Below are 27,820 nucleotides of genomic sequence, written 5' to 3'. Positions count from 1 at the left end.
ATTGCATGTGTTCTAAGAGTCCGGAAGCCACACCAAATCCATACCAGTCCTAAGGAGTGGAGTGTGGCTTTGGCATGGCTTCCAGACTCTTAGGACGCAGCATCATTTAAACAGCATATCTCCAAAGTGACCCAACAGCTTTATTTGGCCTGCTGTATGGGTCCAGTGAACCTTTATTGAACAAACCAAATTGCACAAATTCATGTTGCAAGTTTTTGAAGCTCCACTGGCTTCTTCATCAGGGGTTAAAAATAATACAGGAGAGGGGAAATGATGTTATTCACAAGCCGCATTTTGTCACGTTGGTTTGTTTTTTCTGAGTATGGAGGGAGGCCTGTGCAGGCAGGCCACTCCTCCTTGTGGCCATGTGGTACTGAGAGAGAAAGCATTTAAAGTCCAGAAATTAAATTCCATCTAACGTCACCAGGTTTTTTTTTCCTCCTGAATTATTAACCACCTGTTTCTAAGGCCTGATACGACTGGCACTTTGAATGCCCAAACCTAGCCTCCAGGGCACCATTTTGGCCCAGCTAGCCACACGGCGCATGACATCATGATGCCTCTCGCTGCATCCACATGATGCAGAACCGAAAGGAGCATCATAAAGCCGTGCTGGCCACACTATGGCACCCCTTGGGAGGCCCAAAAAGGAGCCGCTTTTTGCGGCTCCTTTTTGCGCTCTCTAGAGGCGGATCAGGGCCATGGCATGAGGTTGCCAAGGCCCTGAACCAGCCAGTGAAGAACCAGCTTGCAACATATATTTTATGCATTATGGTTCCCAATAAAGGTACACTGTTTTTGTGATTTCAGAGTGTCAAGATAGCCTGCCTTGTTAAGCATGATATAGACAGATTTTTTTATCCCTATTAGGAACTTTTGTATAATTGTTGGTAAATACCTATTCCTTTCTTAGCTTGATTCCCAAGATAACTCAGCATGGATTAGAATGAGACCTTTTTTTAGTACACATTTCCACTAGAAGCTGATCAAGTCACATTTCTGTGAAATAGACCAGACTCATGAGCAGTTTTCTTCTGTGAGTGGTTACTGGGAATGAAACACTCAAAGATGAGGACCAGTAGCAACAGCAAGTACATTTCATACTGCTATCAGTGACTAGCACTTCCTTACAAGTTTACAGTGTGTAAGTCAATTGCCTTCAACAAGCTGGGTACCATTTACTGACCTACGAAAGGATGGAAGGCTGAGTAAACCTTGGAGCTGTAATCAGGGGGTCTAGATAATATAGCTCACGCAGCCCGAGATACTGTCTCATTGTTTACAGTCACCTTTGGTATATAGGGGAAAGGAGTCGGCTAGATATACTGGACCTAAGATATTAAGCAAATAAGAAACTTTCAGCAAGGTTGTGGTGGTTCAACAGTTAAGACGCTGACTCTGATGACTGCAAGATCAGCAGGTTGGCAGGTCAAGGCCCAAGTGCAATGTACAGAGTGAGCTTCCATCACTAGTCCCAGCTTCTGTCAATCTAGCAGTTTGAAAACATGTAAAAATGCAAGTAAATAAATAGGTACCACTTCAGTGGGAAGGTAACAGCATTCTTGTCAAAGGGAAAACCTTTACCTTTAGCTTAAGAAAACCTTGAACAAGACCTATAGCTAGCATAAATACAGGGCTTTGAGCACAGGTGGAATATGTGTCTCCAATGAGTACCCTCACACCTGCATTCTGTGCCAGCTACAACTCTTGAGCAAGGCAGAAGAAGACCCCACAATACAGTAGACCATAGCCAGTTGCCGACTACATGGACCACAATGACAAAGTTATCTCATCCAGAGCAGGTGTTGTTAGGCACTAGAGCTGTTAATGGGCACTCTAGATCACTGAGGTCACCAAGTGAAATAAACTGATACAGAAGCACCTTCAAATTCTGTTTCTGTTCCTTCACAGCAGGGATTGCAATTACATGTGGGAAACATAAATAACGTGCTGCCAACAAGCCTCAAAGAATTCCCTGGACTGATTCCCCGGAATCCCCTAAATTACCTGGGGGGGTGGGACTTCTGGGACGGGGGGCCGCAAGCCAGTATGGGAAGGCCTAAAGGGGGCAGGACATCTGGGACAGGGAAGGAGTTCTTTCATCCAGACTTCCTGACACTTTCATTGGCTGCAGATAGAAGAATGGCCACTGTTTGGGGGGAAGGTTGACTTCCCTGGAAATTCCCCGGTTATTTTGCAAACACGAAATTAAATGAGAAGTGATTAAATTCCCCAGATTCCGGGGAATCCCCTGGAAATTGGCAATACTGGTAAACAATCTAATTCAGGAATCTGACCTTTCCCCCCCAAAAAAATCCTGGGCCAAATGCTTTCATTAAAACTCTATGCATGCAAAAGAGAAAGGATGCTCACCACTCTCCTTCTTGGAGTCATATTTCAGGACCTCACTTGTAACACGTGAAAACATTCCCTGAGTGTCAAAACACCTCTTGGGTGACCTATAAAAGGAGAGATGAAAACACATATGAAATAAATGCACCAAGAGCAAGCCTTAGCTCAGCATAAATAATACCAGTAGCTGATTCATCCAGATTGAATGCTACCTGCTAGGCAGTGGAGCGTATCCTCTTGTTTAATCAGAATGTAGTAATCACCAAATACATCATGTTCATTTGCAGAAGGAGGGAATGGCTTTCTGTTCACTCCAGCGACAATGTAACAGAAAAGCTGTTATGGCCAAAAACAGCTGTGATGCACTAATATGTCAAATTAAGCCTTCCCCTAGTCACCCCACTTCCCTATCCAAGGAAATGGGTCAACAATTAAAAACGGGGAGGTTAAATGACGTTTTTCCTAAATGCTTTTTTCTTCAACATGTGTGGCACGTTGGATAATAAAGAAGGAAAACACAATTATTGGAGGCAAAGGTCTAGTCTGATGAAGTACTTCTTTCACAAATGTAAATTTACAATGAGTCCCACAGTGGAAATAATTGTGAAGAATTGTGGCAGAGACAAAACTATATAATATGTACTGAAACAAAATGCTTCCCTTTTTCCTATTTGTTTCATGACCATAGCACTGGTATATTTATCCCATCAACATGATGATGCCTGACTGTATGAGTTCACAGACATGATTAATCCAGGAAGAATGAACAAGTAGCGACCAGGAGGGAATGTACCAAATTCTAAAGCTGAATCCAGACAGAAAGAGAAAGATCAAGGAATAGTGTCACCTGTTTTGGATGAGAGTTCAGAGTTCCCCTGAAGACACAGATTAGTATGTGGGGTACTTCTGGGTTCCACCTTGCATGTGATGCCTAAGACTTCGGTGGTGTCAGAACATTTTGCAGAGCTACACGCCAGTTTCGTGAAATAGCAGATCAAAACATCAGATCTCTACTTCCTGCCATATTTACATCCATTTGAGTGTCTTTGAAGGTAGTTTGGAACCACCATTAGTTCAGAATGCTGCAGCCAAACTATTGACCTAGGTTGCTTGTAAGAATCATGAGATTCCACACCTTCAGTGACTAAGGTCCAAAACATACTGCAGAAATAATTCAGTTTGAGACCACTTTAACTGTCCCTGGCTCAGTATTAGGAAATCCTGGGAACTGTAGTTTATTGTGGCACCAGACTCTCTGAGAAGAAGGCTAAATGTCTCACAAAACTACAGTTCCCAGAATTCCCTAACACTGAACCAGGCAGTTAAAGAACTTTCGAACTGGATTATTTTTCAGTGTGTTTTGGATCGAGATTCTTTGGCGGGTTACAGACGGGCAAAAGGATTACTCATGACGTCATGAAGGTAGAGCCGTCAGACGGGCTTTACCGGAATGCCGTCATGAACACGCCCCCCGACGCCCCAAGGGAAGAAGCAGCATTAAAAAGGTGCTGCTTTTTTCCGCTTCTTTTCTTTTGATACGTACCTGCGCAGCTCCGTCTGTAACTGCTGCACCGATATGTCCAGAATTGCTACGCCGCAATTATAAGTTGCCGGTTAAGCTCCGTGTCAGCTGCGTCGCATAATGGGTCGGGTTCCCGGGACATGCGTTTTTGCAGCAAGCTTTAATTGCAAACGTCCGCTGCCATGGAGCTGTGGAAGCTGAGGCAACACTGCGGCGCATTTTAAGCCTCGTAACCCTAACCCTAGAGCCAGTTGTGCGCATGCGTTGCTAGAAAAGCGGGAAGTTGTAAGTTTTGCCAGCGGATGTTTTGGTTGTAGAAAGTGAAAAGGGAAAGTTTGGAATTTAAAGTGACCCCTACACACATCCTGCGCCATTTCACCTGGGAAAGGGCACAGTTTGGCTGCTCCTGGCACAGCTGTGGTGGCGGCTCCTTTTGCCACCAGGCAGGATGGCTCAGCCATCCACCAGCACCCTGAAAAAGGCAAGGGGACGTCTTGGTCTCATACTGAGACGCTGACCTCATAGCTATATGGTCCCAGCCAAACATTTTGCAGAAACTGGAGCAGTCCTCACCGAATGCTGACACATATCGAGAAAGTGGAAGAAGCCATGAGAGCTGCTGCACCGGTACACCAGAATTGCTACGCTGCTACTTTAAGTTGCCCATTTAAAACGCCGTGTCTGCTGCGGCGCATAATGGGTCGGGGTCCGGGACATGCGTGGTATGCAGTCAGGCTTTAATTGCAACGTCCGCTGCCATGCAGCTGTGGAAGCTGAGGCACAGTGCGGCGCATTTAAGCCTCGTAACCCTAACCCTAACCCTAGAGCAACATGTACGCATGCGCTGCTTGGAAGTTTGGACTTTAAGTGCACCCCTACACACATTCCTGTGCCATTTTCACCTAACAATAAAAACGCTAAAAATGTAAATATTGACATATGTACAAAGGAGGTGAGGGGAGCAGGGGGACAGCGGTGGCAGCGGAGACAGGCGTGGTGCGCATTGCAGATTCAGCAGGAGCGGCGGGACCAAAGGAGAGGAGGCATCCATGATGCTGGTGACATTGGCAACGTCAAGTGGACAAGGATGCCAACACCAGCTGATCACCAGCTGGCAGGAGACCACCATTGTTTTTGGGCAGAGCGGGGGGAAAGTTTAAAGGGCTTGGGCACTTTAAATGCGCACAATAGGCTTTCTGCCGCCGCTGCTTAGCGCTGCGCAGCTGCGCATCCACCAGCCGGCAAAGGAAAAAAAAAAAAAAGTACTACGAAGGGCGCCCCCCCGCGCCCTTTTACAAGGAGCGTATGCTTTCATTAAAAGTGATGGAAGCATCAGGCCCAACATAGCCACCAGTGGGAGCGTGTCAGGGTCCCGCGGGCCAACCCAGCAGCAGAGCCTGTGCTGGTGGAGGAGGAGGAGGAGGAGACCCGGAGCTTGATGTGCCCAAGACTTTGATGCCCTCTAAACTGCCCCAAAGGCAAAGGGCAACTAGAGGGGCCTGGATCAAGGGGCAGGGAGCACTGACAAGGCACTAGGTCCCAGATGTCCAAAAGCATCATTCGCCTCCCAGGCATGTGTTCCCTCCCAGCCTATCTACTCTATTCTACCCTTCCTGTTCTCTCCTCCCACCATGCCTGGCTCATTGTCCCCAAACCAGCAATCTCCAAACTCTGTCCTCCCAGGCGTTTGGATCTCATCCCAAATCCCAGCCACCTTGCCCTGTGGTCTGGGATTCTAGGACATGAAGTCCAAACGCCTGGGGGAAGAGTTTGGACATGCTACCTCACACCACTCCTGCCTAGCTTTAGAGTGCACAGGAAAAGTTTAAAGGGGCTTGGGTGCTTTAAATGCGCAGACAGGCTTTCTGCCGCCACTGTTAGCGATGCAGCTGCGCACCTCTCATGCGGCAAAAGAAAAAAAAAGCCGCGGTTTGGGCCGCCCGTGAGGAAGCTGCCTCTCTTTTTGCAGCATCCTCCGAGGCGGCGGTTTGGAAACTCCGGGTCCGAAAAGACCCAGGTGAGGCGTCTTCACTGCCCCCCTGTGGAAGCTCCAACACCTGAAGCACGCCCCCGGGGCGGCCGTCTGGAGACTCCGCATTCAGCTAAACACCTCCAAGACGTCCTCCCTGCCCGTCTGTAACCCCGCCCTTGTCAGATTTGTAAGGTTTTTGAAGGCCCTTGTATGCATTGGGGTTTGGTTCCAGACCATCCATGGATATCAAAATCTGTGGATGCTCAAGTCCAATTAAATCAAGTCCCATCTGGAGCATGTGCAGAGAAGGCAACCAAAATAGTGAAGGGTCTAGAAACACCATGCCCTATGAGGAGAGACTTAGGGGAGATGGGATTAATATCCTGGAGAAGATAAGGTTAAGAGGTGATATGATAGCTCTGTTTAAGTATTTGAAGGATGGAGAAAATTGTTTTCTGCTGTTCCAGAGAACAGGACACAGAACAATGGATCAAGCTACAGGAAAAGAGATTCACCTCAATTAGAGGAACTTCCTGACAGTAAGGGCTGTCCAACAGTGGAACACACCCCTTTGGAGAATGGTGTGAATCTTCTTCTTTGCAAGTTTTTAACAAAGGCTGGGATGGCCACTGTTGGGGTTGCTTTCATTGTGAGTTCCTGCATGGCAGGAGTTAGACTGATGGCCCTGGGGTTCTCTTCCACTCTGATTCTATGATTCTGTGAAATCACATAATGAATTAAATGGTGTCCCTTTATGTTTAATTTAAACAGCATATCTCCAAAGTGACCCAAAGCAGCTTTATTTTGGCCTGTCTGTACAGGGCCACTGTTTTATGGTTTTTGGATGTTATTGTACTTTGCTATATGGCCAACATGGCTATCCTCTGGGTATATTTCCTTGAGACAACATGCCAAGAGTTCATTAACCCCAGTGAGATTTCTCCTCTCCTAGGTGAGAAGGAAACAAACATTCTCCCTCCACACCAGGGAGTAAAATTTGCTCAAAATGTTTCTCTGCAAATTAGTATTTTTTTCATTTTGTAAAACAAAGGAGCAACACAGTAAGCCCAGAAGAATGGCTGTCGATCAAAAAGATGCAAATAATATATCTGCACAACAAGGTAGTAAACTACTATAGTTTGCAATCTGTTCAAAAACCATTATTGCAAATGCAAAAACTCTTGTTATCCAACTGAAAAATCTTACTGCCTTTGAGTTTAGGAGGGGGAAAAGTGGTTCCATTCTTCCATGTGAAAATGACACAAGCAAAGATGAACAACACCCCTAGTTCAAAGCTGTTGCGTTTGGGAATGTTTTCTCTTCTCTCTTCTGGAGAGGTGGGAGGTGGAGAGGAGGAGGTGTGAGTGGGATTTGTTATCATTTACTCCCCTATCTCTACCACCTTCAATTTAGTAAATGTGTAATTGTCTGTTCTTGAGGGAAAGGACATTCACCTGCTTTATCTTCTGGGAGTGTGATAGGTCAGTCTGGGTTCACATTTTTATTGTAAAACTGTTTTTCATTTTCAGCCTGTGACCAAAATAACCAAGAACAAACTTCTGGTGTTAAAATGTGTTTCTTGGCTAATCTCAGAGGGAAGAACAATCATCTATTGTGTTATTCTTTTTCTAATGCTTTTTCATTCCCTTGGTTTTGCTACCACTTATCTTCCCTGCTTTATTTCACAGTTGTCTGAGCGTTTAAAAGAACATCCACCTACCTTCTCAGCCATGTGTATCAAAGCACCATAACCTTTGCACATTCCTGTCTTAACTCTTGGATGACTCTAAGAGAATCACAAATACCCACTAAAGCTCAAATATTCAAGTGAAACCTTGATGTCATTAAAAAAAAATCAGTCTGCGACACAGATTTTTCTTTCTGCTGCACACAGTAGGGGTTTTGCTCTAGCACATCTTCAATATGGAAGTCAAAAACAAGCTCGTGTTAAAAGCACTCATTTTTACTGAAACATCTAAAACAACAGAGGCTTGCATTATCAGTAAGTGTACCACATATTAAATCAGAAGGATAACACTGTGCCATACTGTTACATGCTGTATGACATGTGCCTTCGCCAGGTAGCTAGCTATACAGCTAATCTACTGAGCAAGGGAATAACAGCCTCCTGGGCCTTCATGGAGGTGGCAAAATGGACTACTGTCCTTCAAACTGGGTGAATCACATTCTTTTTCAACACTATCCAACACTAAAACAAAACAAAACAAAAACAAAACCTGAACACATTCTGCAAGTAGAAACCAAGCTGTGAGGGAACAGTGCTCCAAATTATTTTATTGGTTTTATTTTATTGATTTTATTTAGCCAGTAGTTTCAGCATTGGACTATGATTCTGGAGAACAGGGTTTGAATCCCTACTCAGCCATGACCGTGGACAAATCATACCCTCTCAGCCTCAGAAGGAGGCAAAGAGGACCCCAGTATGAACAAATCTCGCCAAGAAACCTCCATGATAGGGTCACCTTTGGTTGTTGTTGCTGTGTGCCTTCAAGTCATTTCTAACTTATGGCATCCCTAAGGCGCACCTATCTCTGGGTTTTCCTGCCAAGATTTGTTCAGAGGAGGTTTGCAATTGCCTTTCCTTGAGGCTGAGACAGCAGGACTTGCCCAAGGTCACTCAGTGGATTTCTATGACTGAGCAGGAATTCAAACCCTGGTCCCTGGCATCATAATCCAGTGCTCCAACCGCTATGCTGCCTCTCCAGGTTTGCCTTAGGGTCACCATAAGTCAGAAACAACTTGAAGACATGCAACAACAACACTAGTGGTTTTTTAAAAAATGTTATTTTGCATTGGAATATTTGGGTTCATGCTCAGGAGCTAAATGTAATTTCTTGTTAAATACAAGTAAATAATAGAAAATGAAAGCACAATTTTGTATATAAGTGAGCCAGGTCTAGGAGTTGTGGTTGGTAAATAAGAGAGCTGTGGGGGAAGGGGAAGGTGGAAGTGAAGCTGTAGGAGAACTGAAATGAAAAGAGAAACGAAGAGAGAAGGCAGCACAGAGAGACAAGGATGCCAACAAGAAGGAACCTCAAAAAGGAGTCGGAAGCAGATAAATAGCTAAGGCACACTGTTTGAACTGGGAGAGAACAATTTGGGGAGCAAAGCTTGCCAATAGGCCTCTGCAAAGAACTGTTTGCTTGCAACTGAGAGGAAGAGAACAGGAGAAGTGTGAGACCAATGTATCTTAGGGACTGTTATTAGACTAGGAGGAATTCATTTATTTGTTTTCCTATGGCTCATTTTCAAACAATGAAAAACATTTTAGGAACTGTGAGCTCTGACAAGAGAAAAAGGGGATTGGTAGTTGTTTTTATATTATATTAGCAAACTTTTAAAAACAATATTAGTGTTGTGGCTTGCAGTTATTGGTTGTTCACTTCATGCCTAAAGCTTTACCACTTTACAAAAAAGGGGATTACAAGGTCACTGATGTTGGAAACAGCCGCACAAATAAAGACATTCACCTTGTGGCAGTGGAAGAATCCCTGGAGGAGGGAGCCTGAGCCCAAGTGCAAAGCCTTACAGACCCTCTTTTTGGCCAGTCTCAACCACCACCCCCCCCTGCACTGAGACAAGGCTGTTGGGAGTTAGGAGTTTCCCAAGGAGTTAGATCCTTTGGGGAACAATATGAAAGGTGAGACTCTTAGGGATCAGCCATCTTTTAGAAGAGTGACAGTAAAACACGCCCCAATCTCATGTGGTTTCCCCAAACTGAAGCTAACTCAAAATAAACTAGGCAGCCAGTTCCAAGTTACAAACTGAACTGCCAGAGCAGATAGGCATGAAAGACTGGTGTGAGTCCACTCCTGGCTGGAAGCTGGTCAGGATTCTATGGCTCACTCCCAAGGCCAACTGGCATCACCAGGAGCCAATTTATCCCAACTCTTTTTTGCTCCAGTCTTAAGGACCATAGAGTTGGAAGAGGCTCAAGGACCACTGAGTCCGGAACTCTCAATCAAAGCAACCCTGACAGTTGGACATCCAGTCTCTGTTTAAAGACCTCCAAAGATGGAGACTCCACCATCCCCCAAGGGAGTCTTTCCTCATAACGTATGGTTTCCAGGCCCTTCACCATTTCCTGAATAAAAGTGCCCGGCCACAGAATGACTGCCCCTCACATCATGTATTAGCCCACTGCTCTGTCCTCAATATATTTTTTTATTCTGTTTTAAATAGATATTTTAATTGTAACATGTTTAATCTTGTTTTAAGGGGGGAATTTGGGACATAATGCTGTGAATGTAGATATTTTAACGTGTTGTGAGCTGCTTTCATTGTCTAGTCACAGAAAAGCGGGATAAATATAAGTTTTATTTTTATTTATTATTTATTGTTTGGCCATCCTCCTCTGGACACACTTCAGCTTGTCCACATCCTTTTTGAATTGTGGTGCCCAGAACTGGATGTAGTATTCCAGGTGAGGCCTGACCAAAGCAGAATAGAGTGGCACTTTTACTTCCCTTGATCTAGACACTATACTTTTTAGAGTTTGATCATGTTTTTATGTTTGGGGGGAGGATTGGGGATCTTGGAATTTTAATGCATCTCTTTTTAACTGTATGTTTTTTACTGTTGTAATCTGCTTGGATTCCCTGAGATTAAGCAGAATATAAATAATAATAATAAATATTGATGCAGCCTAAAAATTGCATTGCCCTTTTTAGCTGCCACATCACACTGTTGACTCATGTTCAACTTGTGGTCTACTAGGACTCTTAGATCACTTACCAGGTGTACATCCCCTCTGTCCCCCTGCCTCCAGGGACACTACTGACTCACCATCTTGTTGATGGAGAAACAAAAAGAGTAGTGAAGCATGGCTGAAGGAGAAGAGAGGAAGTAGAACAGGAATAGGAACCCAGAAGCTGATGAGTTTAGGAACTTTTCCAGGTCATGTAGTTTAGTTACTTTGATTCACATAAGTATTTATGACCATGCTTTCAATGGATTGGAAGAACAAAGATGGGGACTTTAGATGTGAGAAAGCAGAAAGGTTTCACATGCAGGGAATTCTGTTCTATCTAAACCCCAATTGCTGTAAGAGCAAGAGAGGTGGGTGGGACAGAATGCTGAATTTTTCCAACAAAGACTAGTCTGGTTCAAGACACAAGCATAAAAGACAACATGTTCAGAATCTTTCACCCTGATTGTGCTAGCTTTCTTTTTACAGGCAGTATAGGGAAACATTTAAAAGGAAAGAGGTGGTGGTGGTTTTAAATCAACCAAATAATCATTTTGTCAAAATATACATCAAGTAGCAAAGATGTAGGCAAGGGGGTTATGTTGTATCAGCCAGTGCTATTCAAGGGGGGGGGGGGGGGGGGGGGGGGTCCTGAGCTGGACTAACACCATATTTGTGCCCATTGACTCCAAGTACCCACTCAGATCATTTAACCATGATTTATTGTTTTGTCCTTGCTTTGTTTCCTAATAACCATGGCTGTTCTTTTTTTTTAAAAAAAAGTCTTGTTGGATTAATCAACCATTCCCAATGCAGAAACACAGCAGAATCTGCCCACCGGCTGCCAGTGGCATCTCTGCATGGCTTTCTTTCTTACTTACTTGCCTAAATCATCAACTTCTGCAAAAGGACACTTACTTGAATGAGACTTGCCTGCATAGACAATGGTCTATGCATTTTAAAAAGAACCTTTTTCAGTGACATGTGACTCCAGTTTTAATTCAGAAGAAAAGCCATTTGGAAAATGCTGGGTTAGTACTTCTTCTTGGATCTGTTGACATATAAACCAATCAAGGCTAGTACTTTTTGTTTACGTGAAACTATACTGCCAGGAACACAGTCATGTTGCCCTAGTGATTGTCTCCATCATCAGCTGACATAGGAAGTATCATAATTTTGATACCTCCTTGTCAACCCTCTTATTAAAATAACTGTTTTTCCTAACATGGCCGTCACCTCATTATAACTCCATTACCTTGCTACATCCCAGCTCCATTACCCTTAACAACAACTGCCTTACAATCCATTATCTTCCTTATCTCCTTTGCAGTTGTTATCCTCACCTCCTCATTTGCAATCATCACCTCACCACAATTACAGTCCCATTATCTTTATCACTACTCTCTTACAACCCTAATTATACCCATTACCGTTTTGCTGTCTCGCCCTTTCTTGTAAATTTGTATCTTCTTCATTTTTTTAAAAAATAACTCTCATCTCTATGGCCATCCCATTGCAACTCAGACATGCTCATCTCTATATATTGCTCCTTATGTACATGATGGCTTCAAGTCCGGTATTCATATTTGTAATTATTTTCTTATTGCAAATTCACTGCCTTTCATTGTCAGAGCTGTCTTCATCCATTGCTGTTCTGCAAGTTGCACTCCTGGTGTATGGGAATTGGTATGAAAGATGACAGGGCATATTATCCATTTTATACCAGTCCCTTTTGGTGTTCTTTCCATTTTAATAATCTCTTCCTCTTCAATGTTATTGACTCCACCATAATCTACCATTATCGTCATCTCTATTACGGTCGTAATTATCTCCATTATCCTTCCATTATCCTTATTCTTATCTCTGTGGCAAATTTTACAATTCTCAGGACCAGTCCTTTAGTAATAATCTGTGTTCTATTTCTGCCCATTTACTCTCCAGTGTAATATGACAAGCACCCACTATCTCTGTGTTACAGTGCCATTTGTTTAATCATCAATGGGTCTCAACTACTCTGCCATTGTCATGCCATCCCATTCCCTTATTATCTCTGTTATTATAACCAGCTGCTCCTGCATGACAATGCTATTCTTTTCATTAATATCCATGTTACTAATTTTCTCTGATTGCAATGATAAACATCTTCAACACTCATTGTTTTATTACTTAGTACTTTTAATTGCACATGTCTATCAGATACCAAGTGTTACCATAACTATATTTATATCAGGCCTAATTCTCAGCATACTCAAGGGAGTCTGGTGTCTCAAATGTACACCATTACTTTTACAAATGCCTTAAAACCAATCATCTTTCTCATCTACTTAGCTCTTGGGTCATTTTCACTGACATGATGTTATGTAACCAGTCAGATTTGGCTACACTCTGCCACTTCATTCAGTGCATAGTTCATTCCCAAAAGCAACTTACTTTTGTTATTTTAAAGCAGATTCCAAGTTTCTACCTGTGGCCATTGCCATTAGGAGAGTCACACGCCAGGAGAAAATGAACCTTCCTGCTTCTCTCGCTCCCTGTTGCTTGTCTGTAGAATGACCTTCATTGCAAGACTTCAGAGCAGAATACAGTGCTTTTAACTTCAGAGGAGAATTACCTATGTGCACTTTAGAAGTTATATAGCTATACTGTGACACAGCTTGGAAATAATTAGTCACTTATGATGAGTTCCTTGCACCAGTTCATTTTTCTAGTAACAAAGGTATAACTAAAAGTGTATCCACAGTACAGAAATGAAGCAGTTTGACACCACTTTGACTGCTATGACTCTTTCTCCAGAAATCCTGGGATTTGGCGTCTGATGAGGCACCAGACCTCTCTGACAGACCAGACTGAATATCTCACCAAACTACAAATCCCAGGATTCCACAGGATGGAACTATGATAGTTAAAGTGGTGTCAAATTGCTTTATTTCTGTGGTGTGAACAAGCTGCATCATAGAATCATAGAGCTGGAAGAGACCACAAGAGCCATCCAGTCCAACCCTCTGCCATGCAGGAAGATACCATCAAAGCACTCCTTACTGATGACCATCAGCCTCTATTTTAAAGCTTTCAACAAAGGAGATTCCACCATGCTTCAAAAAAACACAATCCACTGTCAAATAGCTCTTACTGTCAAAAAGTTCTTCCTAATGTTTAGGTAGAATCTCTTTTCCTATAGTTTGAATTCATTGTTCCATGTCAGAGGTCCAAAATATACTGCAGAAATAATCTAGTTTGAGACTATTTTAACTGCCCTGGCTCAATGCTAGGGAATTCGGGGAATTGTAGTTTTGTGAGACATTTAACCATCTCTGTCAGAGTGCTCTGGTGCCATAACAAACTACAATTCCCAGGATCCCCTTGCGCTGAGCCAGGGCACTTAAAAGCGGTCTCAAAACTGGATTATTTCTGTAGTGTGCTTTGGATCCTAGTCTCTGGAGCAGCAGAAAACAAGCTTGCTCCATCCTCAATATGATATCTATTAATGCTTTAACTTGGTTATCATAAGCTCATTGTAGGACATAATTATTTGACTTTTTATCATTTTGGTCACCCTTTTCTGGACAAGCTCCCTCAGCAATGGACTGAACAAGGATAATGGCTTCCTGGCTCATTGCAACACTATCTGACCCCAATTCTCAGGGAGGCGCCCTACACTCATCTATTCTCCCCATATACAGACTAGTTTCCAAAGCCAAACTGGTCTTGCCACTTCATTTCCATACACAATGGCTAGTGCCCAGTTTCTTTGTTCACTAGTGACCATAGTTAAAACTGGACGTGCTACTTCATTTCCATACACAAAGGATTTTGAATATATCAATAACATACATATGTCTGTCCCAGGTTTCCACTCCACTAAATGCATCTGGGAAAGTAGACTGTAGTCAATGAAAGCTCATGCTGCCAACTTCTTTATTTCAGTTTGTCTCAAAGGTGCTACAAGATCTCTCTACATACTGTTTCTACAGACTTTGGGGTCATTCTCACTGGCAGGATGAATCACTTTGTGATTCACTCCTGCCCCAGTTTGGAAAGCGATTTCAAAAGACCCCTAGTTCTCATTATGAAAGGTTCCCCCCCCCCTTGTGATCAGCGTTTTTTTGAGGAGATTGTGGTTCCCACTGGCAGCACCGCTTTAAACTCCCCTGTCAATCATCTAACATAAGCCTGGCTTGGACATGGGGGGGGGGGAATTGGAGGCTGAGAGAGAGTGTTCTGAGGCTGAGAGAGTGTGACAAGGAGGATGGCAACGGAGCAAGGCAAGGTGAGAGGGAGCGGAGAAGAGGAGGAGGAGGAGACAGAGGCAAGGCTGGAAAGGGAGCTTGGGGGCTGGGGAAGGGACATCACCGGGCCGGGAAGGGAATATTGTGTCCAGTTCTGAGCACCACAATTCAAAAAGGACATTGGGAAACTGGAGCGTATCCAAAGGAGGGCGACTAAAATGGTTAAGGCTCTGGAAGCCATGTCCTATGAGGAATGACTTAGAGAGCTGGGGATGTTTAGCCTGAAGAAAAGAAGGTTAAGAGGTGATATGATAGCCCTGTTTAAATATTTGAAGGGACATCATATTGAGGAGGGAACAAGCTTGTTTTCTTCTGCTCCAGAGAACAGAACCCGGAACAATGGATGCAAGCTACAGGAAAAGAGTTTCCACCTCAACGTTAGGAGGAACTTCCTGACAGTAAGTGGAACACACTCCTTCCTCAGAGTGTAGTAGAATGCCCTTCCTTAGAGGTTTTTAAACAGAGGCTGGATGGCCATCTGTCGGGGATGCTTTGAGATTTCCTGCATGGCAAGGGGTTGGACTGCAAGACCCTTGTGGTCATTTCCAACTCTATGATTCTATGGTTCTAAGAGGAGGAGGACGAGGACGGAAATGGAGGGCACCGGGACTCAGAGAGGCTTGTGAGGAGGAGGAGAGGGCATGTTTTCTTTTCTTTCTTTCTTTTTTTGTAAATACAAATAAGCACTTATGCAACAGAGTGGTTCAGCACCTTTGCAAGTAGTTGCTAAACCATTTAGTTTTTTAAAAAAGGAAGCAAACATCACACCAATAATGACAAGACAGCACTGGGAGGGGGGGGATGACATCTCCCCAAAAATGGAGAGGGATGATAAACACCCCTCTCCCATCAGTCCCTCCCCTCCAGAATGCTGTGATTCCAATCTTTCATTCCCACTTGCTCCACAAGCTTTGGAATCACATTTTTTCAAAAGAACCTCTTTTTAGCTGGTGTCTGGAAAAACCGTTTCTTTTGCCTTTGCCTCGCTTCATCATGACAGATTTGATCACATCGCGATAGGAACCAGTTACAAATGGGACATTTAATTCGCTCAGCAATCCAATTCTTTTGATAGTGGGAATGAGGACTAACACAGCTATATCTTTGAATTCTACAAATCCACCTAGTAGTTGCATAATCTACTCCACATTTTATTAGCTTGTTTTTAAGAATATTGTGGGGAACCTTGCTGAGGGCCTTACTGAAATCAAGATATGCTACATCCACAGCATTCCCTTCATCTACCAAGCTTGTAAATCTATCAAAAAAGGAGGATAAGATTAGTCTGGCATGACTTGTTTTTGAGGAACCCATGCTAATCACAGCATTCCTTTCTAAGTGCTTACAGACTGTCTGTTTCATGATCTGCTCTAGAATCTTTCCTGGTATTGATGTCAGGCTGACTGGGTGATAATTATTTGGGTCCTTCTTTTTTTCCTTTTTTGAAGATGGGGACAACACATGTCCTCCTCCATTCTGCTGGGACTTCTCCTGTTCTTGTGAATTCTCAAAGATTATTCCCAATGGTTCTCACTATCTCTTTACCTCTTCTGTGCTCCATTTCCCTTACTGCACTATCTGCTCCATTTCCCCCAGGTTGAGTACTATTCTCCATTTGGGAAAAGACCAAAGCAAAGAATGTGTTCACTGGTTCTGCCTTTTCTCTGTCCCCTGTTAGCATTTCTCCATCTTTTACACACAGCAGTCCTACCATTGCCTTGTTCTTTCTTATGCTATTATTGTGTGCCTTCAAGTCAATTCCAACTTATGGTGACCCTAAGGCAACCCTATCATGGGGCTTTCTTGGCAAGATTCAGAGGAGGTTTGCCATTGCCTTGCCCTCAGGCCAAGAATGTAACTTGGCCAAGGTCACCTAGTGAGTTTCATGGCTGAGGGGGGAAATTAACCCTGGTCTCCTGAGATGCAGTCAAACATTCAAACCAATACTCCACATTGGTCCTTTCTATTGTGTCTAACCTCACCAGCAAGCTTGAGCTCATTCTGCGCTTTAGCTTTTCTGACTTTCTGTATATGTTGGCTATTTCTTTGAATTCCTCTTTGGTGATTTTCCCTCTTTTCCTTTCTTATACATGTCCAATTTGAGTCTTAGCTCAGTTGAAAGTTATTTAGACATCCATCCTGATTTCTTTAGACACCTGCCATCTTTCCTCCTCTTTGGATGAACTGATTGAAATTGTGCCTTTTAATGTTTTACTTTTAAGAAACTCCCTTCCATCATAAACTCCATTCCCTCTTAGTATTCCTGGCCATGGGGTCACCCCCATATATAATAATTAAAAGAATAAATAATAATAATAATACATTTTATTTATAGCCTCGAGGTGGTTCCAACAGACAAAAATAACAATAAAATACAATATACATTAAACCCATTTAAAATATCCCCTACCCCAACCCCCTCCTGACTTAAAACAATAAACACCACAACAATAAAAATAAACAATATAAATATTAATATAAATTTGGTTAAAATTAGAGTAACTAGAGGCGAGACATCTTCCTTGGGGAGACAGGGGCTATCAATATCAGTGGAAGAGGAGGTTAACCTGGAAAGGTTTACTGAAATCAGTTTTCTTAAAGTCAGGAATCTGATCTGACTATGCTTGGCTTCTCCTTTCCATTGTATAAAAAATTCAAGGAAACACTGCCCCTCCCACCTAAACAACCCACCACTTGTACCAGATTAACCAGGTCACTGTTGTTGGTTAGGATCAGATGTAAAATAATAATAATAATAGGATTATTTTATTAGCTCTTCCAACTTGGGACCATGAAATTGTCTGCAAGGCAAGTGATTAATTGGTGAACCTTAATTTCTGGTAGAGTTTGACTTCCAACAGATCAGGATAGTTGAAGTCTTCCATACTTCCATTACTATTACATCTCTCCTTCTGAATGTGCAATCATTTGTTCTGGAATGCATTATTCAAGTCCTGGTCTGTAGTAGTCCCTCACAAATGACATCCCTGTTGTTTTCTCCGCATTAATTTAAAACTGCAACTATAATCCTAATTAACTACTTTACTCTTCCCCAAGATTTTGGATTGTAACTCTCATAATCTCCACCATTGGCTAGGGTTGCTAGAGATGATGAGAATATCCATGCAATGTCTGAAGATCTAAATATCTCCTATCCATGCCCCAGGACAGTACTATTGAAAGTGGTGATCTCTGGACCAGTGCTGGACTGCAGGTCTAGGCTACTGATTGCAGCAAATTTCTTGGAAAGAATGTGAGTGGGCCAAATATGGTGCTGGTCTCTGGCACATAGGAGAGGGGATCAGTTTGTTCTCCACATCAGGTAGTTTAATAAGCAAGGCCCAAGGGATTGGCCACTGCATCAGTGGTAGATTAACTAGTTCAGCTGTTCTGATTTTACAGGGAAGAATGTTTGACTCATGATCTGATTCATGAGTATTATGATATCAGAACTCAAGTACCAGTGGTCAAGCAAACTTTGTTATTTGTTGCTTTCTGGCAATCAATGGATCATCAAGTTGTTTTAATCAAGGTAAAAAATTTTAAACGAAAATTTACAGTTGATTAGAACAAACTGTGCATCCTCTAACTCTGCAAAGAGTTGAAATATCTAAGGTCCTTATCACATGAGCAAAATTTGAAGTTATCCCAGGGTCAGTGAGAAGGCAATGGAAGGCAATGCAGGGGCAACCATAGGTTTCAAGTTTTGTTTATCACACGATGCCAAACGCAATCAGGAGCCATCTTAAATACAATCGGGGGTCATTCCAGGGTTAGGTAAAGTTTCAAGTTTGTTTATTACACGATGCCAGGAGCCATCCTAAAGACATTGGGGGTCATTCCAGAGTTAGGTAAATTTGGGGGAAAAGAGGATTTACCTAACCTGGAATGACCCCCATTGTGTTTAATATGGCCTGATTGAAACCCCATGATTGCCCCGGCATTGCTTTCACATTGACCCTGGGATAGCTTCAAATTTTGCTTGTGTGAAAAAGGCCTAAGTGAATCATTTCTAGTACAGATGGCCCCCCCACTTTCACGGGTTAGGAGATCTGCTCCCTGTGAAAGTGGAAAAACTGTGAATATCTCTGCCCCCCCCCAACCAATGCCCACTCCCAAAATGCATGGCACTGATGGACAGGTCGTTCCCCTCACCCTGCTCTTCTCTGGCCAAAAGCCCCAGCACCAGGCTCCCAGTTTTATAGACAGAAGCAGCTTTGCAGCCACTGCAGCCACCAATCTTTCTCTGAACCCTTCTTTCTCCTTCCCTCTTCCCCCCAGGAGTTTGGCTGAGGCTGCTGGCAAGGAGAGGGGAAGGAGAAAGAAGGGTTGTGGAGAAAGATTGGTGGCTGTAGCGGCTGCTACTGCTGCTTCTGTCTATAAAACTAGCGCTGGGCTGTTAAGGAGGAAGAGAGGGTGAGGAGGATGACCTAGTTCAACAGCACTAGTGCAAAAACAGTGAAAAAGCAAAACTGCGACAGGGAAACCCACAAATGTTTCCTACTGTATTTTCTTCTAAGACTGCTCCACACTGCAAAAAATGCAATTGAACACTGCTTAAACTGTCATGCGCAATGCTATGGAATTCTGGCATTGGTAGTTTTGTGAGATGCTTAGCCTTCTCTGTTCAGGATCATAGATGCTACCACGCTTGCTAGCCATGACTCGGTATATGCTTTATAATACTGGATGATAGGATAGGCTAAATAATTAGTAAAGATGGTGGAAAGATTGTTATCTTCTTTGGAGTTGGCTAAGCAGATATGAGGGAACAGTATGAGGGAAGGAAATAGTGCTGGAGCATCAAGGCCAGTTTGGTGGGAAAGCTTGGCACGAAAAGAAGGGGAGGGTAGTCCTGGGAAGAAGAATGTTTTGCTTTAAAAACAGATGAGGTGTAAGTGTTGAAAGCTTGAATTGCTTCTGCTTTAATATACTGTATAAACGACAAGTGCTTCAGCCTGCCAACATTATATGCGGTAACACGTTTAGTTGTCTAAATAACATTTTTTTTTAACTTGCTGAAGCTTGTATTTCTGAACTGAAGCTAGCCAGTATATAACTCTGTCAGAGAGCTCTGGTACCACAACAAACTACAAATCACAGATTCCATAGGATAAGGCCATGACAGTTAAACATGAAGACAAACATTAATTCTTGTTAAACCAGGCTTAACCTCTGGTCTGTCAGTAGTGGGGTTGTTGGTTAGAGATTCAGGGGATGTTAGGTTTAGTTTGCTAGTAGTGTTTAGGGTAGGTTTACTATAATGCTTGGGGGATGGGTGGGCAGGTGGCTGGCTGTTTTAGATAAGTAGCCTTGAGAAGCTGAGTGTCTGGCAGATAGCTTTGCAAGTGGCTTGAATGTGGGGGTGGCGTGGGATAGCTTGGTAGCACTTGGGTTAGATAGAAAGGGGGGTTGGTGAGGGGATTAGATCATGGGACTAATAGGAGGGGAGCTATAGTTCACGCCAAAAGAGAGGGGTGTAGTTGTGGATGGGTTTTTTTCTTTTTAAAATACTGCTTGTGCTTTTGGGGGGGCAGTTCCAGCTTAAACACTGAATGGAGAATTCTGGCATTGTGACTACAATAAAGTTTGTTCGGTTCATCATACAGATTCATTGCTTGCAAATGGACAGTGCAATAACGAGTTGAGTATGCTGTACTATGCAGCAATAGATCAATCACAAAGTGAATGTGAAGGCTGAACATGATCTACATATAGCAACCATAGATTAGAGTTGAAGATTATTCAGAGCAACAGTATACCATGATAGTGATATCACAATCACCATATGCAGCAGGACAGAGTATCATTCCCTGCAACATTATTATTATATTATTATTATTATTATTATTATTATTAACCTTTATAAAGAGCATGTAAATTACACAGCGCTGTACATACAATATTCATATATCATATAGTTGGACATAGAGCAAAGTACAATAACAACCAAAATCCAAAAACTGTAATACCTTTACTCGACCAACAAAAGGCATAAAATGCTTGCATCATGTATTTTTGTATTTTTGGTTGGCCGTGTAAAGGTATCACTGTTTTATGGAGCCCTGGTGGGGCAGTGGTTAAATAAATAAATAAATGTCTGTACTGCAGCCACTCACTCGAAACCTTAAGGTTACAGTTCAGTACCAGGAAACACTCAACTTCGACTCAGGCTTGCATCCTTCTGAGGTCGCTAAAATGAGTGCCCAGATTGTTGGGTGGCATTAGCTTACAGTTGTAAACCACTTAGATACTTGTAGTCCGGTATGAAGCAGTATATAAATGAAGCGTTTGTTTGTATTGTGGATTTGTTTGTTATTCCCTGCTAAGGTGATGGTCCAGTCATAAATGATCTTGCAGGCACAGGTGTAAAAGACAGTGTTGTTTGTCTGACCATACTGCTTGATTACAGAAGGCCTAGTAAATTAACAACAGTTGGCCCTCCACATCTGCGGCTTTGACATTTGTGGATTATATTCATGAGTTAGATTAACAATTCTCTCTAGAATTGCTAGGTCCTCCAGTGGAACGCTGTGGTCAACTTCTGCCAAAAGTCATGCTGGAAGATCTAGAGATTCCTAGATAGAACATTTCTCTTGGCATTTGTAGGTCATCCAGCAATTCTATGGTCAGCTCCAGCATTGTTGACAGACAGTTGCCTTGGAAGACCTAATATTCCTAGAAAGGTGATCTGTCAGGTAGAAGAAAAAAATTATTTGCATTTTCTCCACTTATATGAGGGTCGTGTGCCCCTAAGCCTAGCAAATGTGGAAGTCCACTGAAATTAAATGTCTGCTCTGAGGCTGCTACGTTGTAATTGTCGGTTTGGAATATGAATTTGGCATGCTTATAAAAAGTATGACTTCTGATATCTAGTTCAAATCCCACTTGGGCAATAAAGTTCATTGAGTGGCCTTGAGTAATCCAAAAAATTTAAAAGAACTTTACCTTCTTGTTTATAGCTTCCACAGCCTTTCAGCCAAAGGGATCCATGCTGGCTGAGACAAGGGGTGATGAGGAGTTGTGGGTCTCAAAAATAGCTTTTCTAAGCTCTGGGTCAGTCACACTGTCTCTCAGCCTGCCTACCTGAGATGGTGGTTGAGGATGCAGAACCATATTCATTGTTTGAGACTGAATGGTTTGAGAGCTGTGGAACCAGTTACATTGGGAGGGGGGGGAACGTGATGTAAATGCAAACAAATTACAATACATTTCAAACTTATTCAGTCATTGCATCCCAAAGATTTTCTCTTAGCATGGAATGCAGTGTGAACCAGACAAGAACTGGATATGTTCTGTGAGGCTTTTATGGCAGAGTGATGGCCATAAAACAATGCAAAGGTTTGTTGGTGGCAGTTCTCAGCATTCCTTGTCCTTAGCTATGCTAGCTAAGGATGTTGGGAGCTGCAGTTTTGCCAGTCCTTATTAATCCGTGGCAATGTTTAAAAAAACGAGTGCTGTGTATGTGTGAAGAGCCACTCAATTCCCATCCAAGAGCTGTCTTACCTACAAACAATGAGAAATGTCCTTTGATAAATACACAGCTTTCCAGGATGCATGTATGTTGTTGTGTTTCTGCAGTAGGTGAGGTGTGGGGGAGACTGAAGTCTCTGAGAGAAAACACTCTCTGTGTCTGCACTGAAGACGTATCTTCTTTGTTTGCTTCACTAGGGATCAACTCTGCAGATGAGCCCAGCCCTGCTGGAAATAAAGGTCTGGACGAGAACTCACACTTCCCGAGAGATAACTAGCATACCTGAGGAAAAGGCAACCCAGACTATGGCTTATCCAGCAGGGGAAAAAGCCCCCTGGGTGTATCGAATCTTTGTAGTTAATTTTGGTTTTTAATCTTACCTGCAGAGTATATTTTCCCCATCCAGACTCTTTCTTGAAACATCCTGGGTTTCCCTCACTTCCCCCTCCCTTGGGTTCCCCACCCCATTTGACCATGTGTCATATCTAGTCAGAAAATGACTTTTGCCAGCTTCCACTGAGCCCTTTTAATTAGGAATCCAGTAGTACAGTCACAGAATCATAGAAATGGAAGAGACCTCAAGGGCCATCCAGTCCAACCCCCCCAACATACAGGAAGACAGAACCATGCACTCCTGACAGATGGCCATCCAGTCTCTCTTTAAAAACTTCCAAAGAAGGAGACCCCACCAACTCCAAGGCAGTGTATTCCATGGTCCAAACGCTCTTACCACCAGGAAATTCTGCCTAATGTTTAGGTGGAATCTCTTTCCCTGTAGTTTGAATCCATTGCCCCCTATCCTAGTCTCTGGAACAGCAAAAAACAACCTTGTTCTTCTCATATAACATCTGTTCAAATATTTAAACATGGTACCTCTTAACCTTCTCTTCTCCAGCGAAACGTCACCAGCTCCCTAGCCATGCTCATAGGGCGTCATGTTTCCAGACCTCTCATAATTTTGGTTGCCCTCCTCTGGCCATGCTCAGCTTGTCAGTATCTCTCTTGAATTGTGATGCCCAAACTGGACTTAGCATTCCACATGAAGTCTGATCAAAGCAGAACCGAGTGGTAGTATCACTTCCTCAATCGAGCACTACAGTCGTATTGATACAGCCTAGGATCATATTAGCTTTTTTAGCTGCGGCATCACACTCTTGACTCATGTTCAGCTTGGGGTTTATTAAGACTGCCAGATCCCTTTTGTATGTACGTGTTGTCAGAAGCATATCACCCATCCTGTATCTGAGCTTCATATATTTTGGGGGGCAATGTGTTAAAGTGTTAATCAAAGTGTTAAAAGTGCTCAATCAATATTACACTAGTTAAGCATTAAGAATTTCTTTTATTGTCAATGCTCCCCTTTGCAGCCCACTTGAGCTTGTTAAATCTTCTGTCCTGGGAACAATCACTGCATTTCTTGGAAGCAGCACTAGCTAATTCTGGGATAATACAGCTAGCCAACCACGGGGGGCAGGGGTACATTACATTTTGGAAAATGCTGGACTAAGTTAAACTGACCTGGAGAGTGGGAGAAAAAAGTCCTAGTAAGTGCCAGGAATTCCCTGGGAGTACTTCAGGATGGGGAAAAAATGTTGTGTAGATATAAAAACCTCACAAAAAACCCAAATAAAATGGAACAAAAACATTCCAGTCCATCGGGATGGGCCCTTGGTTTTGAACTACTTTGATTGCATTTCTTTCCCCATATTAAACATGCTAGATAACACATGGTGAGCAAAAACAAGAATTTGCTTTTATATTGCATTCTTTAATATCAAAGGTTTCATATCTCAGTAAACCATAAACAGTCCTGTAAGGTGACAGTATTTTCTAGTAGCGCGTGGGTTGGTGGGTGGGTTGTGTGTATGTGTGTGTGGTGTATTAAATTGAGAAAACGTGAACTATGCCAGCCGTCCCCAGATGTTTTGCCTACAGTTGCCAGAAACCCCAGAGAATGTGGTCCAGAGTCAGGGATTCTGTGACGTGATGTTCAAAAATCATGAGTGACAAAGTTTGATAACCATTGATCTATGCTCTTTGCCAACTGTGTGGATTTGTGCAGTGGTGAGATTTGAACTGAGACCATAAAGTCCACTTACAGACAGTGAGCGAATTAATTAACAGTATTAACTGCCTTCAGAGAGGGAGTCACACCTCAGCTCTATAACATCCCATCTCTGGGTTCAATTGGTTGCAGTCCCCTATACAGGGCAGCTCATCCATATAGCCGAACTAGGCAGCGCCTAGGGCAGCAAATTTAGGGGCAGCTTGGTGGCTTTTTTGTATATTTTTTTGCAAATTAAACAATACCAAAGTGAAAACTCATTACAGCAAGTATTATGTTTCTTGTACAATGGCCAAAACAAAATGTTTGCCCCCCTGTGTCCATTTCTTGCCTAGGGTGGCCAAATACCTAGAGCTCGCCTTGAGCCCAGCAGAAGATACCAACACGGGGTGACAGAGAACCCATGCATCGGCTTCATGCAGAGCTAGTACATGGGGCAAATGCCCCCTTTGCCCTCTAAGTGGACTGAGATATTAGCACAAATTTAACACCACTTTGCAAAGGTTACATTCCTTTGGGTTCGGCAGAAACTTCTAAGGAATAAATAAAATTTTCTTTGGAGAACATTGTGTGGGGAGTGGTGGCAGGGGAGAATATTTAAAAGAGGAAAGCATGCCAGCAAAAAACTAATGCTAAGAAGAGTTTTGCACACTCTCAACCATTTATCATATCCACAGTGGGCATCTCACACAAAAAAGAAATATGGAACATCTGAAACCTCGGAAATTAAAAGAAAGCTCAAGTTTCTTTTTTCCTTCCACCACACCAAGAGTTATGGCAAGCACGGTAGGGATGTGATATGTTTTATGATAGGCTTTTGAAGCTCAGGAAATGTTCAGTTAGGTAGTAAAAATTCAAAAATGATTTGTGCTAGCCCGTCGAGAGGCAGGTAATGCAGGAATAAGGCAGGCCCCCGGCATGAGTGAGCACAGTAATATGCTTTTATTACCAGTCATGTAATAACTGGCATCCTTAGGTACCTTATTAAAAATACTTGTTAGCACTATTGCCTCCAGAGCAGCAGAATGAATCTTCAGTTTTAACCTAACCCCAGCGAAATCCAATGCTGGAGCTAGCATTAGGGAGCTGTTGCCAAGCTCCAGTTCTCTGCAAGGATTCCCAGAACTTTCTGGCCTGCCATGGCTTACTTGCCCATGCACTTGGAGATGAGCAGCAAAGGCCATGAGGAACAGCCAGCACGCCCCTTGTGTATCTCAGCAGCATTAGTTCCCACAACTGCATCTGAGCACATTCCACTGGAGATGATGTGGCCTGTGTTTGTGGATCTAAATGTACAATGATATTCAGTGTTGGTCTCCAATAAAGTTAAACTGGCCAACTTCTCATCATCAGATGTCCTCTGTTTTTGTGTGGGCAGGAGAAGAAGAGGACACTGCACCTATAATACAGTCTTGCACAATTTGCCATCCACCAGTTGAATTAAAATTTGACAGGCATGCATTTCAGTCTTGCAAAGCTTGGAAGCAAGTTAGTGTTTGCCAAAAGAAAACTGGGGACAGCTTCTGTCCCTTTAGTGATTGTGTAAAAGAATTTTACTCCAGCAACCTAAAGTAAGAAGTTCCTTGTAATTAATTAAACCACAATAATCAGATATACTATAGATGGTGAACCTTTACAGACCGAGTGCCCAAATGTCAACCCAGACCCCACTTATTTATTGCAAGTGTCATGTCCCTCTGGCTTTCTAGTAAGAAACTCTGGCAAACTGTGCTAGGGTGACAGCATGTGTGCCCACGAAGGGGCTCTGAGTGCCACCTCTGGCACGCGTGCCATAGGTTTGCCATCACTGCATATATAGTTAGTATAAGTATAGGTTTAGTCAAAAAGGACCCCAAAACCTGAGTCAACCTATCCACATGCAATAGAGTACTGACTTTAACTCTTATTTAAAAAGTAACCATGCCCTGGTGAAAAGCAAGAGCATAATCTGTCCTGGAAGCGTTGACCCCCATTTTGTCTCTCATCATCCAGCTTATGATGAGCACAAACAGTTGTGCCTGCTGGAATTTTGTAGTTGTTTGGCATTTCTTTGCTCATCCTTTAGATCTTAGTTTTAGCCCCTAAGTTTTACCCTCGACATATGTATGGGTCATCTCAAATTCTTAATTTTGGCCTTAAACTATCTTCGGTTATACATGAGGTCACTTAAGTTGAGTATATACAATAACACAATATATTACAAGGTATATTTTCTGTGGTGGGTGCCGAGGGAACAAAGAAGAGACAAGGGGAGAGTATGTTTTGTGCCTCAACCAATGTCATCATGACATTCAGATGCTTCCCTCAAAGTAACTTAATTGGTTACTTTTGAGAAGCTGCAAAATAAGGGACCCTTTTTCAAAAAATTATAATTATATTTGTAACTAACTGATGAGGGAAGCAAAAAAACTTTTTAAAGTAGTTTCTAAGCTAGATCCTTTGTAGGTGTTTGACACATCCTCTACTTAATCCCAATTTTTGCAGTTTTGCGCTAACTATCATGTATGTTGGCCACTTGTGTTCATTGTGTCACAATTTGCACAAAGCATTATGTACGATAAACCTTCGGCCTTTACAACAGCGCAGAAACAAAACACTGAAGGGACAAGAACGTTGCAGCTAAGAAGATGGGAGTCCTTACTGGAAGTGAAGTACTTTAGGGAGAGAAAAGAGTGGTCTTCTACTTGTTCTGTAGGACTTTTCACTTGAACTGAAACTGTAAGTCAATCACACTTGTAAGAATAAGAAAGGGAAAATCAAGAAGGCCCTGTACCTGCTGAAACAGTCTGTTTGATGTTCACCTCTCGCACGCTCTTGATTCAGTTCCACAAAGCAAGCAGACTCTTTATCTAGTCAACACTTCTGAGCCACCTGGAGAGAGCAAAAAGACAAGGAAAGGATTAAACTTCATTCATACTTTGCATTTTAGAAATGTTTTCTTTAAAAAACAAAATCACTGTAACAACCAGAAGAATTTTCAAACTGCTATGGCCCCCTCCTTATAACCTGCCTATAAAAGTAAAAATGATACGTTTTGGTTTCTGAGCTAACTTCCTTGATGACATTTGTCTGCAATTCAGAGGATGGTTAGAAACCCACTAGGACCTTGCACTGTCAAAATGAGAGCATTTCGGTTGGGAACAGAATTACTAAGACATGAAAATGCGGACTTTGAACTTTATTGCACGGCCTGGTCAGTACTAAAAGGAACATTATGGGGATGGGAGGCAGCAGATAACGCTGTTTACCCGCACAGCGAGAACGCTGTCGCCGCCACCGATCGTTCCCATCACATTGCAGATGCGTCCCAGAGGGGCGATTTTCAGGAACACTTCCAAGCATTTCTGAAAATTGCCCCTGGGAACCAATCCGGAACGCATGGGAATGATTGGCGGTGGTGGCGGCGGCACCGTTCTCGCTGTGCAGTAAACAACGTTTTGC

The 27,820-nt window shown here is 42.8% G+C and overlaps 1 protein-coding gene across 1 annotated transcript in view; it reads right to left on the bottom strand.

The window, feature by feature from the left end:
* The window catches only part of TNR (tenascin R), a 262,076-nt gene extending 234,891 nt beyond the window's left edge, over nt 1-27,185 (bottom strand). Inside the window, exon 1 of the mRNA XM_042465868.1 lies at nt 27,153-27,185. The gene's annotated coding sequence lies outside the window, so the exon portion shown is untranslated. The remainder of the gene's footprint in view (nt 1-27,152) is intronic.
* Nucleotides 27,186-27,820: the final 635 nt, after the last annotated feature.

The sequence above is a fragment of the Sceloporus undulatus genome, chromosome 4, assembly GCF_019175285.1.
Source record: "Sceloporus undulatus isolate JIND9_A2432 ecotype Alabama chromosome 4, SceUnd_v1.1, whole genome shotgun sequence".
Lineage (NCBI taxonomy): Eukaryota > Metazoa > Chordata > Lepidosauria > Squamata > Phrynosomatidae > Sceloporus > Sceloporus undulatus.
The sequence above is the reverse complement of the archived record's forward strand: the minus strand, read 5'-3'. Positions and strand labels throughout refer to the sequence as shown.